The 17,221-nt window shown below is 54.9% G+C and overlaps 1 protein-coding gene across 2 annotated transcripts in view; it reads left to right on the forward strand.

The window, feature by feature from the left end:
* Positions 1 to 6,480: 6,480 nt before the first annotated feature.
* Positions 6,481 to 17,221, forward strand: part of DLGAP4 (DLG associated protein 4) — a 199,107-nt gene continuing 188,366 nt past the window's right edge. For both annotated transcript variants that reach the window (XM_027977154.3, XM_027977156.3), the window contains exon 1: positions 6,481 to 6,654. The gene's annotated coding sequence lies outside the window, so the exon portion shown is untranslated. The remainder of the gene's footprint in view (positions 6,655 to 17,221) is intronic.

Here is a 17,221-nt window from a genome sequence, read left to right on the forward strand (position 1 = left end):
GCAAAAGTCAAATGGTGAAGATTTTTGAATACAAGATTAACTCTGAATACCAGTTCAAACTTTCACAAGTTCTCTGCTATATAACACAGGGAGCTCATCTCAGTGCTCTGAGATGACCTAGAAGTGGGAGGTGGGGTGGTGTGGGAGGGAGGCTCAAGAAGGAAAGGATATACGCATGCTTATGGCTGAATCACTTGTACAGCAGAAACTAACACAACATTGTCAAGCTATTATCATCCAATTAAAAATTTTAAAAAACTGTCACAGGTTCTGGGTGCTAGGGACAGTATATTAAAAAGCAGAGACATTACTTTGCCAACAAAGATCCAGATAGTCCAAGGCATGGTTTTTCCAGTAGTAATGTACGGATGCGAGAGTTGGACCATAAAAAAGACTGAGTGCTGAAGAACTGATGCTTTTAAACTATGGTGTTGGGGAAGACTCTTGAGAGTCCCTTGGACTACGAGGAGATCAAACCAGTCAATCCTAAAGGAAATCAACCCTGAATATTCATTGGAAGGACTGATGCTGAAGCTGAAACCCCAATATTTTGGCTACCTAATGGGAAGAGCTGACTCATTGGAAAAGACCCTGATGCCGGGAAAGACTCAAGGCAGGAGGAGAAGGGGACGACAGAGGATGAGATGGTTGGACCATCTCACCACCGACTCGATGGACAGGTGTTTGAGCAAGGCCCTGGAGTTGGTGAAGAACAGGGAAGCCTCGTGTGCTGCAGTCCATGGGGTCGCAAAGAGTCAGATACAACTGAGTGATTGAAGTGAACTGGCAGCTGATTCATGTTGTTGTATAGTAGGAACTAACACAACATTGTAAAGCAATTATCCTCTAATTAAAAATAAAAAAAAAAACACGTTTATAGGTTCTAGGTCCTAGGGAGCCAGCCAGTGCAGGCTTCTGAGCAAGAGAGAGGCATAGATCTGTTCTATAGAAGGATCTCTCTCTGTGGCTGGTGTGGAGGATGGATTGGAAAGGAAGAGACTGGACAGGAGTCCTGAGAGGAGGCTGGGGTGGTCCAGTCGGGGATGCAGAGGCAGAGCCAGGGTAGGGCCAGAGCGATGGGGCCGAGGGGCTAGACCCACAGTCTTTATAGGAGAGAGAAAGTTGATGTGTGCCAGAGGGTGAGGAGTCAGAGGCCACCCCTCCCTCCCTGCAGGGGTCCTTGGAGTTTCCCTCCTCTCCACTCCTCCCAGGGCCTGATCCAGCCTGACCAGATGCCTGGTTGACCTGAGGACCGTACTGAGGTCACTTACTCGAAGATCTGATCTTGAAGGATTTGGACATTATCTGGTTTGGTCACAAGCCACGTCTCATAGGTAGATGTGGTTACTGCATGGATCTAGTCATTAGCAGAGCTGATCATTACCCAAGGCTGGAGGTTACCTGCTGCCATGTGGACTCTCTTCACTTGCTTTGAGTCATTCTGTCCTCTCCCAGGGTCTTTCCTGAAGCCTATGCCTCTGTGTGGTCTGAGCTGGTGGGCTGATGGCAGAGGTTGGAAGAGAATCTGACACCCAGGCTATTGCAGCCTTTCCCCCACCGTATCCTGTCCGGCCCCTGGGGTGGGCCAGAAAGGCAAACATCCTCCAGTCCCACAACTTCCTTCAGAGCCTGACTGTTCTGTGCTGTTTGGGTTATAACACCCTTTCCCAAATGGATCATACCTATCTCCAACTCTCCCCCTCCCCGTCTCTCTCAGTCTTTTCATCTCTCTTTGAGTCTCTACGAATAGTTTCTCTCTTTTTAAGTATGAGCCTCAGATGCACATGATTGAGTATCCTTAACAGCATCCTTGGCTCATGACACAGTCTCAGTAATGGTCCATGCACAGCTCTATGTATATAAAACAATACACTATAAAACAGAACATGATGTAATATATGTGCTTGTGAACCGCTGTCCATGCCCCTAGAACTAGAACAGAAGCAAAACCTGACATCCACTTCTGTGTCCCACCCCATCCCAGATCATTAATATTCTGAATTTTGAGTTTATCCTTCTCTACTTTCTTTGGTTTTATTACATGTATGAGTGCCTAAACAATTTATTTTTTTTCTTGTTTACTATTTTAAAAGGCATACTGTACATAATGCTCTCTTTAGAAAAACTCAGTGCCACGTTGAATGAGAATTCATCTGTGTTGTGTGTAGTTGATTCATTCATTTTGAGGGCTGCGTGTGTCTATCCCACAGCTTATTTATTTGTTCCTTCTCTCATCAATTGATAATTGGATTGTTTTCAGGTTTTCCACTCTTTTGAACAGTGCTGCTATGAATGAGTTGCTGTTTAGTCGCTAAGTCGAGTCTGACTCTTTGCAACCCCACGATCTGTAGCCTGCCAGGCTCCTCTGCCCATGGGATTTCCCAGGCAAGAATAAGGGAATGGGTTGCTGTTTTCTCCTCCAGTGGATCTTCCTGATCCAGGAACTGAACCCTCATCTCCTTCATTGGCAGGCAGGTTCTTTACCACTGAGCCACCTGGGAAGCCTGCTGCTGTGGATATTTGTGTGCATTTCTCGTAATGCTCCTCAAAATGTGTTGGCATCACTTGGAAACTTGTCAGAGACGTGGGCTCTCTAGCTTCGCCCTCAGTCAGTTTAGCCGCTCAGTCATGTCTTACTCTTTGCAACCCCATGGACACCAGGGCCTGCAGCACGCCAGGCCTCCCCGTTCAGCACCAACTCCCAGAGCTTGCTCAAATTCATGTCCATTGAGTTGGTGATGCCATCCAACCGTCTCATCCTCTGTCGTCCCCTTCTCCTCCTGCCTTCAATCTTTCCCAGCATCAGGGGCTTTTCCAATGAGTCAGTTCTTTGCAACAGGTGGCCAAAGTACTGGAGCTTCTGCTTCAGCATCAGTCCTTCTAATGAATATTCAGGACTGGTTTCCTTTAGGATTGACTGGTTTGATCTTCTTGCAGTCCAGGGGACTCTCAAGAGTCTTCTCCAACACCACAGTTCAAAAGCATCAATTCTTCGGTGCTCAGTTGAATCAGAATCTGCCTTTGAGCAAGATCGCTGAGGGATTCCTATACACATTAAGGTTTGGGAAGCACTGGCCCAGGCTTTGTGTGCAGGGTTCTCTCGAGTGCATGTATCCAGGAGCAGATTTGCTGGGTCACATTGGTGTTGCAGTACAGAGGGCCGCACTGATATGCATTCTCACCCACACTTGGTGGTGTCAGACTTTCTCATTTTTCCTAGTCTAATAGATGTGAAGTGGCAGCTCAACACGGTCTCGACTTATCTGTCCCTCATGACTAATGAGATCAGGCACCTTCCTTATATTTACCAGCCATGATTTCCTTCTGTGAAATGCCCTGTTGGTGATTTTTGCTCTTCGGGCTCACTTCCTGGACAGGGAAGCCTGGCATGCTGCAGTCTGTGGGGTTGCAAAGAATCAGACACGACTGAACCACTGAACTGAACTGGGCTCACTCAGCTCTACCCCTACCTTTGCTCTTGCTGTTCTCTCAGCCTGAAACCCCTCCCTGCTTCACTATCCAGTGTCATTTCTTCCCAGGAAGCCCTCCCTGACTGCTGCTTGGGTTGAGAGCCTCTTCAGCCCCACTGGCAGGAAAATTTGGTGTCACTGTCCCTTCGTTTCATCTCCTAAAGGCTCTTCCTCACCAAAGAGATTGCAAACCTTATGTCTTGGCCGCTACAGGGTTTTGATTTATTTTTTCAATTTAGTTCCGTAATTTAAAATTCAGAAAATTTTGTATTTTCAAAAATCTGAATTGCTGATTTCTCCTCAAAAAATGAGATGTCACCCCACTGGGTCGCCCCACCTCCAGAGAAACGATCAGTTGGCCCTGAGCAGGGGCTGCCCTACCAGACCGTGTGTCACGGTCCCCCCACCTCCGCACTCACAGCCTGTTTAATGACCTGTGTGGGTGGGCTCCATGGGCATTTGTTTGTGATGTTGCCTAAAGCACACCTGTTGTTCATTCCCCTAAATCTCTCCCATCCTTTCCCTCCTCCCAGTAACTCTGTCCCTGTCCCCTGAACTGTGACACCAGCCTCCCTCACCTTCTTTACTAGTCTTGCCCTCTCCAGTCCATTGACCACGTCACAACCCCAACTAAGAACCAGCCATGGCTCCCCATTACCTTTCCAGGCATCTCCTGACTTTCTCGGTGGGGGGTGGGGGGAAGCATTATTACATTATGAATATTTCACGTTCACAAAAAAGTCTTGAGAACAGCACATTAAACACCCATGTACCTGCCATCCAGCTTAAGAAATAAACCATTTCAAGTATATTTGAAGCCCTTATTACATTCCTTTCCCTTTCTCCCTCTGGGTCATTGCTCTCTTGAATTTTCTATTTATCACTGCAAGGCATGTTTTTATGTTAACACATTTGTATTACGTATGCATGTGTCCCTAAACAATATATAGTATCGTGTTGCAGGTTTTCAAACTTTATATATCCACGTCAAATTGCCTCCCATCTGCAATTTGCTTTTTTCATCTAATGATATATATTTTTTATTTTTTTCCTGGTACTGAAGTATAAAACTCATACAAAGGGTACACAAATCATAACTGTACAACTCTGAATCTTCATGAACTGAATCAACAGTGTAGCTTTTTTTTTTTAAAGAAAGTCTTGCTATATTTTACTACATTAAAAAATATAAGCAGGGTCAAAAGACAAATAATTGACATGGAAAAAACATTTGAAACTCCTATCAGAGGCAAAAGATCCATCTCCCTCATATAAAAAGACCAACTAGATATCAAACAGAAATAAAACAGTGTTTCCTTGTTTGTTTTTTTGAGATTCATCTTCACAGAGGCATGTGGTTTGGATTCGCCTGTTTTGAAGATCATGGCATGGAGAATTTTCCATTGCCTGAATTCATCACTGTTTATCCTGTCTCTGCTTGATGGATAGCTAGGCTGTGTCCAGCTTTACACTCTTACTCATTGATGCTGCTATGAACATCCTTGTAAGAATCTTCTGGGGACCCCTGTGTGAGGTGTTCTCCAGGGCAAATCCTGCTCATCTTTGACTTGACCATATGTTGCCAGGTCACTGTCCAGCTCTTGGCTCTTGCTAGCTTCCAGCTCAGATAAGAAGGTCTTCCCAACTGCTCCAGGCAGTCCATTCTCTGTGGTCCTATTGACACTCTGCTAAAACGTAACCACCTCTTTGCCGGCTACACACTCTCCTCCTCACCCACCACCTGAACTCCAAACTCACTTCTTCCAGGGCCTGCTGAAGTTGCCTCCTCTGGGGAACATGACCTTATGGTGTCATCTCCTCTGAGTGACATCCTCTCATCACACTGTCAGAGTCCATGAAGATACCGACTAACCTAGAGCAGACAGTGGGAGGGATAAAGGGAGGCACACAGATGGGCTGAGAGGGGCTGCATGAAACAGGGATATACAACTAATGGCTTAGGGCTTTGATGGATGAATAGGAGTTTGTCAGGGAGAGAAGGTGGGAAGGCCTTGCAGGCTCAGGGAAAGGCAGAGAAGTACTGGAACAGACCTTTCTGAGATGAGGATGTGGGCAGTGTGGGTGGGTGATGAATGAAGCTGGGAAAAGCTGTGAGGAGCCTTGAATGCCATCCTTTAACACTATTTTGACTCTGTTTGCATTCAACTGGCATTCTGGGGAGATATTGGAGCCAGAGAGAGCAAGCACATTCATTTGACACTTACTGAATGCCAGGCACTAGCAAGGAGCTTACATCCATTATCTCTTTGCTTCCTCGATCCCTGCTGGGGATACTATACTGGTATTGTCCCCATTTCACAGGTGGAGAAACTGGGGCTCAGACAAGGCAGTCACTCCCTTTTGATCACAGAGCAGAGCCTCAGGAGAGGTAGGACGCAAACTCTCTGCCCGGTACACCAGACTTCGGGGATGGTTTTTAACCCCCATGCTGCCATAGGCAAGAAGACACCAGGGGGAGGTTTCTGCAGGAAACGGGTCACCAGAAGGGGGCAATGTTCTCAGCAGCAGGAGCCTTAAGTTCGAATCCCAAGGGCCTCCAGACTAGCACGGTACGAATCGGGCCAATCTCGTCCCGTGTGGGCCTCCGTTTCTCGTCTCCACGGGGCCGGCGCTCGGCAACCTAGGATGTCGCTGACCCACTCTGGAGCCTGGATTTCCAGGTTCCCGCGCTACCGCAGCCCGCGCTGTGTGACCTTGTGCCAGTAGCCTGCACTCTCTGGGCGGCCCACCGGGGATCTCTAAGCGCCCTTCCGGCTCGCGACCGAGCGTTGCCGGCCGCGGAGACCCTCCCCCTCCCCGTGGGGTTGCGGGGCGTGGGTGGGGGCGGGCGTTGGAAACGGCGCCCCGGACCCCCAGCCCCGAGCCGGCGGCCGGATCCGGGCCTGGTTTTGGGCGCAGCCGCGCGGCCCCCTCCCCCGCGCGCATCTCCCCGCCCCCCGCCCCCTCCCCTCCGCTCTCGGGGAGCCGGGGCCGCGCGGCTCCTCCTCCCGCAGCCGCATCTGGGGCGCCGCGCCGGCCGGAGGAGAGGCATGGGGTGCCCGCGGGCCGGGGCCGGGGCCGGGGCCGGGGCCTAGGCGGGCGAACCTGCGAGCGGACCCGAGCGGCGGCGGCGGCGCAGCGCAGCGGCCGAGCGGGCCAGAGGCGGCCGGGGCGCCGGGCGCAGGTGAGGGCGCGGGGGTGGTGCGCGGTAGTGCGGAGGACCCCCTTTCCGGGGCGACGCGCCCCGTCCCTCGGCAAGACCCCCAAAGCCGAGTCTCCTTTCGGACAGACCTCCGCGAACCGAGGGGTGGCGCTGGCGCAGAAAAGCCCCCTCCCCCTGCTAGTTCCGTCTTCTGAGCCCCGGATCCGAGGGGGCGGTTCTGCGGCTGGGAAGCCCCCCTTCTCTGGGTGGGATCCCCAATCTAGGTCTCCCCCCGCCCGACCCTCGAGCCGCGAGGGCGGGGGAGGCGGGGGCGCTGGGGCCCGGAACCCCCTATCCAGGGCCGGGCCCCCATTCCAGCTCTGTTTCCCGCGGACTCCCCCTTGTCAACGGGTTACCAAAGCTGAGAAGTCCCTCCTCCGAACCGACCCTCTATCCGCAGGGCGGCCAGGGTGTCAGGTAGACCCCTTCCCTGCCCACCAACCTTGGAGCCGAGAAGGAGGGCTCTGCCCAGTCGGCCGGCCCGGGCATTCCTCCATTCAGCCCGGCTCTCTCCGATCCCGCCTCGGTAGCCCTGGGGGCCTGCCTGGCCGGGCACCCCTCCTTCCCCAGCTCTTTTCCCGGACCTGGCATCTGGGGAAGGGGCAAGGGCAACACACACACACCTCCCACCCCAGAGCTACATAGCACCCCCTCCCTGTTTGCGAACCCGGGAAGGGTCCAAGCTGACCCGGGCACCTGGACTAGGGTGGGGGTGGCGCTCACATGGCTACGGGAGGCCCCCACGTGCGGTGCCCCGCGGTGAAAGGGGTTCGCGTTCAGAGAGGGTGGCAGGTGGACCAGGTGGCCAGTGAGGCCAGCTGGGTCCAGATGTGCCAGGGCTGCTGGGTAGGGGACCTGCGTTCCTGGACATGTGATGGCCCCTGGCCTCTTTGGACCGAGCCCTCTTGTCTCGGATCCCCCTCCATCCTTCAGTTCCTCTGTCCCTTCACCCCTCTCCCTTCTCCCTTCGCGCTGCCTGTGTTGCAGAGGTGCTGCCAGACACTGACTGTTGATGTGGTGGGGAAAAATGAAACAGGGGAAGGGGTTATGGGTTGGGGAAGGCCAGTTGTGGGGGTTGAGGGGTGAGGGGGGAGGTGGAGGAGGTGCCCCCAGGATGGCAAGCCTCAAGCTTGGAGGGCCGGGCTAATGGGGGGAAGGTTCCTGCACCCCCACCTGCCTGGAAGTGGAAATGACAGAGGGGGAGGGGGCTGCGGTCCCCACCTTCAAAGGAGACCAGCCGGCCTGCCTTTAGTGGGTTGCACCTCCCCTGCCAGCCCAGTTCCCTGAGGTCCTGGCTCTCTCCACCGCTGTGCCTCCGCGGGTGAGAGGGGGCCTGTATTTTCTGCCAGGCGGGAGGTGGTGAAGAGAGATTGTACAGGACTGTCTCAGAGAGTAGCTGTTGGAGGAGCCCAGTTTCTGTCCAACCGAGGGGACTGTGGGCTGCCGGGTGGCCTGCAGGGCCTGAGCCAGACTCCTGAGGGCAGCAGGACTGGGTGGGGCCGCGGAGCTGGTGGCCCGCTGGTTGCTGGAGTGCCGGGAGCCACCGCCAGGCCCCAGAGCCCGCTGCTGGTGGCCAGTCAGCGGCAGATGCTGGTTGTATTCCGAGCAGCTCCTGGAGACAGTAGCTGCGCACGTGGGGCGGGCGTGTGTGCTCCTGCCTGCGCTGTGGCAGGGGTGCCCCAGGGCTCCTGGGTCCTCCTGGAGCTGGGAGACAGCAGCTGGACTTGGGCGAGAGTGCTTGTGTGTGGTGTCCAAGGCCCCCGCCCCTCGTTCATTCACTGGAGGCCAGGCTGGGCCTGTGAGAGGTGCTGGAGACTTGGGATGGCCTGATGTGGTCCCCACCCTCCAGGAGCCCCTGATTTGTCAGGGGGAGATAGTGTGTGCTGAGCCCTGGGACCGGAGGACGAGGTCCAGACTGGAGAGGAAGCATGGGGTGGGGTGGGCCGAGGGATGGCTGTTCTGTGGGACCCAGGGCAGCACCCAGCTTGTGCCAGCCTTGCGATGGAGCTGCAGGTTTGAGGGCTGTGCCCTAAGCGCGAGGCTGCTTGGCAGCTTAGCTGGTATTTTTGAAGAGAAGGCTGTGCAGCCCTTGGAAACTAACGATAGACCGTGTTCTTTGGAGCTTTCGGAAGACTTAGTGATGTATTGGACGTACCCCGGGCACCCATAGGCATCTCGTTAGGTTCTGGCTTCATAAATGCCAGTGTTTCTCCATGATGGGGAGGCTCTGAGGAATTATATGGGGCACTCTGTGTGACACAGGGCAGGTGGTCTCTACCCCAGCCCCCATCCATGATTGACTGATCGATTCATTCATTCAAAAAAGCATTAAAAAATAGCATTATCTGATTACAGTGCATTTAAACACTTCCACTTGGGCTTCCCAGATAGCTCAATGGTAAAGAATCTGCCTGCCAATGCAGGAGACACAGAAGACACAGGTTCAATCCTTGGGTCGGGAAGATCCCCTGGAGAAGGGGACTGGCAACCCACTCCAGTATTCTTGCTTGGAGAATTCCATGGACAGAGGAGCCAGGCGGGTATAGCCCATGGGGTTGAAAAGAGTGGGATTCTATTGAGCACATGTGCACACAAACATGTTCACTCAAACATTCTGGAATGTGACTTCATAAAATCTTGAATGCAGATATTTTAAAAGTACACAGTAGGTACTCAATAATTGCTCACAGCTCCCAGGATGAAGCCCAGACTTCTTCCCCAACTTGCTACTCTAGCCACGTCTTGCACTGCCTCCCCGCCTCCCTCTTTGGCTCCAGTCCCCTTGGCCTGCTTTCAGTTCCTGGAATAGGCCAGGTTTCCTCCAGCCTCAGGGCCTTAGCACATGCTGGTTCCTCTGAACCTCCGGACCCCCCTTCCCCATTTGCCTACTTAACTACTACTCATCTTCCTTGGTCCCCAGGCCAGGTTGTATCTCTGTCACCACCTTTACACCCTGTGGGCCTCTGCCTTCACTGTGCAAGTCACCGTTCCTTATCATTACATGTCACTCTGTGTAGTTGGTATGGAGAGGGCCAGGGTTATGCCTGCCTCTTCATGCCATTCCCCTGGGGCTGAGGACAGATCTAGGCCATTCTCAGTCAAGGGCTGGGTGGTAGAGTGTTGGGACCCTTGGCCACTCCCAGTCACCACCCGGACCATCCCTGTGGGTTCCTGGCCTCCAAGTGGGTCTGCAAGCTTAGAGTCATTTGGCTGGGCTCTGTGGGAGTGACAGGCCTGTAGGCTCTAAAATCCCAAGACGGATTTCCCCAGTGGTCCAGTGGTTAAGAGTCTGCTTCCACTGCAGGGGGCATGGGTTCTATCCGTGGTCAGGGAAGATCCTGGATGCCGCTCAGCATGACCAAAAAAATAGAATGGTTAGTTCTTTAAAAAATAAAATCCCAGTACATCTAGGGGTCCCCTGGAGGCTCTACAAGAGGGTGAGGGGCCACACTTGGGCAAGACCCTACATCTTTGGGGGTATGTCTATGTGCCTGTCTTGCCAGAAATTTATTCCTGAATCAGTTCATCTCTTCCTGAATCAGTTCATCTGCTCATATTGTCACTCATTTACTGGTTCATCTCATCTTCCTTTCACTAGGCCACCAGCTCCTTCACCTCTCCAGTTTCTAATCCTCCATTCTGTCTTTGGGCCCTCAGGGCTTCCCGAGGCCTGCTGAGTGCCCAGCCCTGTGCCAGGTGCGGGGACTCAGAGTCCAGCCCACAGGGCCCTGCTCTGTAAACTCTCGTCATCCCACCAGGCGCCCTTCCGTGATGGAGGCTAGGGTGGCCCCAGCGCTGGGAAGGGGCCCCTAGCGTGGACCTGTGGGAGTGCTTCCTGGAGGATGTCCACTGGATCTGGGGTGGATTTTGGAGGATTAGAGGGATTTGGGTCGATGTAGGATGGCAAGGAAGGGCACTATTGGCTGAGAGAACTGCATGGTTAGAGGCAGCAAGGCAGCCAGCGCTGGGCGGGCTTGGGGTAGGTGGGGGCGGCCTCCTGAAAGAGGTCGCCTCCTGAGCTGGCTGGCCATGGAGGTAGCCCTGGAGGTGGGCACTGTGCTGTCAGGGTGGGTGTCCAGTCGGTGCCAGGAGCCCCAGCGCTGCCTTGCTGTGTGCTCTTGGACCAGGCATGACCCCTCTCTGCGCTCTCTTGGTAAAGTGAAAGGTGAGGCCTGGTGAACTCAGAGGGGCCTTGCGTCTCTACCCACAGTCTAGAGTCTGTGATCTTGACAGCCTGGGAAGGGAGTCCTCCGGGGCCCTGCCTCTTCTCTGGGTGTGAGGCGGGGTTGGTGGCTTTGAGGGGCCGTGTGTGAGGCTCTGCGGTTCCTTCTGAAGGAGGACCCTGATGGTTACCAGAGTGTGGTGGCTGGCTTAGCTTAGCCGGGGAGCCTTGCCATTCTAACTCTCACTGCAGCCCCTTTGAGAAAGACTAGCACGAGGAGGGGCTTCCTGTGTGGCACAAAGACAAGCCCACTCCCCACTTCATCAGACTCTTGTGAGGGGAGCCCTTTAAGACTCCAATGACTGGACTTCCTGTAGTTGTGAACTTTGGTGGGGATGGGGAGCCTGTTCCGCTCTCACGCCCCCTCCAGAGTTTCCTGGTGGTTGCCCCAGGCCAGGACTCAGGCCTCTAGGGTGTGTGCAGTACTCCACAGTTTGCAGAACGCTTTTAATCCCCGCCTCCATCTTCCAATCACCCCCAGGGAGGAATATGAATACAAAGGGATACTGTCTCCATTTGACAGATGAGGAAACTGAGGCTCAGAGCAGTTGGTTGGCTGCTGAAGGTCACTCAGAGGGTGGAGATAAACCCACAACACAGAAGTCCCCTGCCACTGGGCTCCCAGGGCCCCCCTTGCTCACCGATTGCACCTCATTTCCCAAGCCGAGGAGTGGGGCCCAGATTCCTCTGTGCCGGTTTCGCAACGCCGCCTCCTCCCCGCGGAGCTCTCTGACGTGGCCTTTTCAAAAACCCAAATGAATGGAAGCAAATTTTGTTTGGAGAATTTTGCTACACCCTTCACCAGGGCTGGCTGCAAAACCAGGCTTGGGGATCCCTGCTGATGTCGATGATGATAATAATAATAACAAGGGATCATGGATGAACACCCATTCATTCTGCAGAGCCCCTGTGACGGCATCCCAGGAGCCGAGCACAGGGCTGGGCCCTCTGCTGACTGAGCAGCGGCTCTGAGCACTGTAAATCCTGCTTCTCCTCTCATCCCATCCCACCCTGTGATTACTCTCCCCATTTTACAGAGGAGGAAACTGAGGCACTGAGAGATGTAGTAGGTGCTCCAGGGCCCAGCAAGTGGTGACATGGTGGCACCAGGGTTTGAATCCAGGTCGGTTAGCGTTCAGAGTCTAGTCTTAGCCCCGTGTTCTGGAGATTCTAAAGTTACCATTTGATCAACAGAAGTGATGGGTAGGGGGCACGGAAGGTGGGGATTAGGCAGAGGAATCGCATGTGGCAGACCCAGATCCTGGTGTGAGGGCACCTGGACACACACTGGAGGCGGAGCTCAGCCTGGCCTGAGAGTGACGTCAGAGTGCCCATGGATGTCACTGGTCACTCAGCAGCGCCTCGCCTCCCAGGCCCTGCCCGCGGCCCCGGAGGAAGCCTGCTGTTAGTGAGAGCTGGCCTCTCCCAGCTCCTGTGGTCGCCACTAGCATACACTTATGGCTTCCGGGAGGGGGGATGGGGATGTGCGACAGGGGCTCTCACACACACCCCCACAGCCCTCAGGGCCCTGTCACAGGGGTGCAGACGCTCCTGAGAAGGTAGCAAAGCAAACCCAGTGTTTGTATTCCTCTCTTTAGCGTAAGGCCCGTGCAGGTAATCCATCTCCTGGAGTTTGCTTCAAAAATGGCTCAAGCGACATTTGGTACATGAGAGGGTCATCGTTAGAAAACACACGATGTGGGCGTGTTCTGTCTTTGACAGTGTAGAAATGAGGCCAGCATCCCGGCTTATACACGGAACACAAGACCCCTTATTGAGCACCTGCTGTGTACCTAGCACTGTGCTGTGATCCATGACGTGGGCTCAGGATCCCACCCCAAAGAGGTGTATGTGATCGTGCAAGCGGGGTCTCTGCAGCCCCAGGTGCTGGATCTGGGGGGTGAGAACTGGGCCTCTGGTTCCGATGTGTTTCCTTCTTCAGTGACAGCTGAGCCTGTGGTGATAGAGGTGACTCCAGGAGGCTTTTGCTTCGCAGCTGCTAGGGGCCGGGGGCCGGGGATAGGAATGGTGAGCTGCCTTGCTGCTCTGTGTTGCCGACTGACTTGCAGCACCTCTCTGAGCCTCACGTCTCCATCTGTTTGTGGGGTGCTGGGGGTTAAGTCTCTGAGGTTCTCCCAACTCAGCCCTCGGTGACTCCAGAGGTAAACCCAGCCGGGAGGTGTCAGGGAGCCCTCACTGTGCTCACTCCTGCCCCCCACACCTGCCTTCCCTCTGCCCCCAGCCCCTGCCAGAGGGAGGGAACCTTCCCTTCCGCCCACTGTGGGCTGACTGCGCGCAGTGACGCAGCAGCCGCCGAGGGCTCTGGAGCGCAGCTTGGAAACGGGGATCCGGGTTTGCTAAAGACATGGGGAAAAAAAGGTTCTTCCCACCACCCCCAGCTGCCTGCCTGCCTGCCTGCCTCCCTCCCCCGGCTGCCGCCAAGCCCTGGCACCTGCTTGGCTCTGCCAGATCCACTTCAGGGTGGGAGGCTCAGGGCTGGAGTTGCAGCCAAACAGAGCCCAAGTTCACGTCTCAGCAGGCTGAGGTCTTGCTGTGTGACCCTGGCTTGGTTGCCTGCCTTTTCTGGGCCAGGCTTTGGGGTTCTGAGTGAGGCTAAGCAGGCAGCTTTGCCGGGATGGTTCTGAGCGGGGTGTCCTGCCTGGACAGTGTCTGCTATTGGGGGTGACAGGGCCCTCTGCCGCCTGTGTTCACGTGTGCACCCCGCCGTGGAGCGGGCGCGGTACCGTGCACATTTTACCTACTGAGGCTGCAGAGCTGGTGGGCATTTGAGCGAGGATTTGAAGCCAGGTCTGTGTGACTCAGGCATCCAGGCAGGAGGCTGGCCCGGGTCTCAGCTTCTCCATCTCTGCAGTAAGAGCGGGATGGGGTCAGAGGGGTGGGGGCTGCCCTGGTCCACACTGGGCTCCCCACAGGCCGTGGTAGGAATTTTCCGAGGCTGCTCACCGATTTCTGGTCCTCGGTCCTCGAAGCTGAGGTGTGATAACAGGGAAGAGGTGTCAGCAGCTCACACCACTCCTCCAGTGGTGGTGGTGGGGGGTGACCTGCCACTTTTGGGGTGTGAGAAATTCCTGGAGGACGGGGAGAGTGCAGAGCCTTCCAGGGACAGTGTGGGCTGGCTGGCTCTGGGGAGCCTGATGGTCTTTGCGAGTCATGAGGCCAGGTCCACCTCTGCAGGTCTGTGCCTCTGCCTCTCATCTCTCTGGTTCATCAGGGGACTTGGGAAGAGTGTGGGCGTGGCCAGGGAGGAAGGGCTGCGCTCAGTCCCCTTCCCATCCCTGGGTGGGATACGTGTGTGTGTGGTGTGTGTTTGGTGTATGTGGGGAGTTGTGATGTTTGCCTCTGCTAAGGACAGGCCTTTTGTATATTGTTAGATCCTCCTAGCACTGCGAGGTAAATATTGTCACTCCTCGGGACGTCTCTTCCCTTCCTCCCTTTCTTCTTCTAAGTGTGCATTCAACAGACATATGGTAAATGCCTGCTCTGTGCCCACAGTGAAAGTGAGAGTGTCAGTCGCCCAGTTGTTTCCGACTCTGCAACCCCAAGGACTGTAGCCCGCCAGGCTCCTCTATCCATTGGGATTCTCCAGGCAAGAATACTGGAGTGGGTTGCCATTCCCTTCTCCAGGGGATCTTCCCGACCCAGGGATCAAACCTGGGTCTCCCACATTGCAGGCAGGTTCTTTACCGTCTAAGCCACAGGGAAGCTCATATGCTCAGAGTGGGTGCTGGGGGTACATCAGTGAGCCGAGCCCCTGGCCATCCTGTGGGGCCCACAATCCTCATGGGAGGGCAGCAGTCATGACCTAACCTCCGAGATGAGTGTAAACTCACATCAGAGACAGGCATGACTGCTCCAGAAGCACAAGGAGAACTGACCCAGATGGGGTGGGGGGTGGGGGCTCAGGGAGGGCTGGCCCAGGGAGGTGATGCTGGAGCTGAGACCTGCGAGTGAGGAGTCAACTGGTGAAAAGGCCCTGAGGTGCGGGCAGCTTGGGAAGTGTATGGGTCTCAAGCCCAGAGGAACTTGGAGGAGCTCGGTGTGAAGTAGAATCAGGCACGGCTGAAATATGGGGAAACTGAGGCTCAGAAAGGTGAGGCAGCCTGTCCAGGGGGCTGGCCACTTGGCCAGATGGGGGTTGAATTGCTGAGGGGTTCTTGGGGGGAGCTCATGTTGTTTGAGCGACGTGCCAGAGGTCAGAGTGGAGCTGGGCCGCTCTTCCCAGCCCTCTCAGCCTCCCCCTGCAAGGGTGCTTCCCGCCGAGAGAGACTGAGGAGTCACAGAAGGTTCCAGAGAAGGGCAGACCCACAGTGCTCCCCTGGCCGGCCACGCCCCAGGCCTTCCCGGCACTGGCACAGAGTGTTGGCCACCTGCCTGCCTGCTGAGGCTGAGGCCAAAGCTGACTGACTCCGCTGACCCGGCGTGTCACCACCCTCTGCCGACACTGGACTGGGCAGGGGCAAAGGCGGCCAGCCGGCTGTTGGGAGCCGACAGTGGGCAGGGGCGCCCCACAGCCAGCAGCCCTGGGGCTTCTAGGAACCATTCGCCAGGCTGGGTTTAATCAATGACAAGTCTGTTCCTAGAGGCTGGAGGAAGGGAGGCAGCCTTAGGCTCGGAGCCCTTGGGGTGGGACTACGGGTGGCCACGAAGCAGAAGTTGAGCTCCTCCTCTGCCCCATGTCCCCTTCTCAAGCATCTTTTGACTCCAGCCCTTCATGGCCAGTGGCCATGGTGACTGTCCCAGCCCTTCCCGGGTCTCCTGCCCGTATACCCTCCTCACAGAGGAAGAGAGATTTATCTAGAACCACAGCCAGCCCTGACACCCTGTCATGGCCCAGAGCCCTGAACAGTCCACACCTCTGTCACCTGCCTCCCTGCACTCCCCTTGCCCCTGCTGTGCCCTCGCCTACGGCTCAGCTGAGTGACTTGGGACTCTCTGAGCATGTCATGTCCCCTGGCCCCCACCCTCCGCACTTACTGTTCCCTCTGCCCAGAAATCCCTTCCCCAAAGTCTTTCCTCAGGAACTCCTGGTTTTTACCACTTGGCTCAGGCCTTGTCCTTTCAGGCACCAGACCTCTTGTCCCACATGGGTTCTTCCTCCCCTACCAGATGGAGGCCCCTCCAGGTGGCCAGGCTGGCACCTCTTGGTTCCCCCAGTCATGCCCAGCCTGAGGCCTGGCACACAGTGGGTGCACAGCTCATGGATGTCAGCTGAGCACTGTTGAACCCATGATAGGATGTAAGGCCCAGTGACGAGGGAATGGCCTGTGCCCCCTCAGACTTCTTCCCCCAGGGATGTCCGGGCCATACCCCAGGCCAGGTGGCAGATGCCTCAGACCAGAGTCCAGCCCAGACCCCCACTGTGGGCCTTGCTCCTTCCTTCCCAACTAGGAGAGGAGGTGATGGCTGCGCGAGCCCCTCTGGGGCACCTTGGTGTGCCCGGGACTGAGCCAGTGGGAAGTTAGCTGGTTGGTCTCTGTGTTTTAGCTGTGGACCCACCAGGGCTGTTTTTTGACCAACCCAACGAGAAGCCCAACTGTTTGAAAGGGATACAGTTCTTATTCTTTAAGCCCCTGAAATTTGGGGCTGCCAGTCCATACAGAGTAACAATACCTACTGTGTGCCAGGCCTTATTCTTGGCACTGGACATAATGCTATTCTCCCCCAAAGGGCTTTTGGAAGAATTCAGTGAAAACTGATATGTGAAAGCCTTTAGTTTTGAGCTGGCACATGGTATGCTCTCTGGTTTAGAGGAGTTCTTTCAGGTCTGTTCTTGTGTCTGTAAATGGTTGTAAGAAGCAATCATACAGGGAAGGCTGGGGTTGAGGGGGGCGGGGAGACATGGGAAGAAGGCCCCCCTGCACGCCCAGCCTGGGAGCATACAAATCGCATCCTCTGAAATCAGCCCCAGTTGCTCTCTGCCCTCTCCTCTACCCTGTGGCAAGGCTGACCCTCTGTGTTATTAATAGTTATCTGGTGGTGTGTAACAAATCACCCCAAAACTTAGTAGCTTAAAAAGATAATAAACATTTATGATCTCTCTCTTTCATACACACACACACCACACACACACACACATACACACACACACACATACACACACACACACACAATCTCCAGGAGCCACTCAGGAAATCTAGGGAACTTTTTATGGAATCTCGAGAGTCCCTGGGACTACAAGGAGATCAAACCAGTCAATCCTAAAGGAAGTCAACTGTGAATATTCATTGGAAGGACTCATGTTGAAGCTGAAGCTCTAATACTTTGGGTACCTGATGCAGAGAGCTGACTCCTTGGAAAAGACCATGA

Source organism: Ovis aries, chromosome 13, assembly GCF_016772045.2.
Source record: "Ovis aries strain OAR_USU_Benz2616 breed Rambouillet chromosome 13, ARS-UI_Ramb_v3.0, whole genome shotgun sequence".
NCBI lineage: Eukaryota > Metazoa > Chordata > Mammalia > Artiodactyla > Bovidae > Ovis > Ovis aries.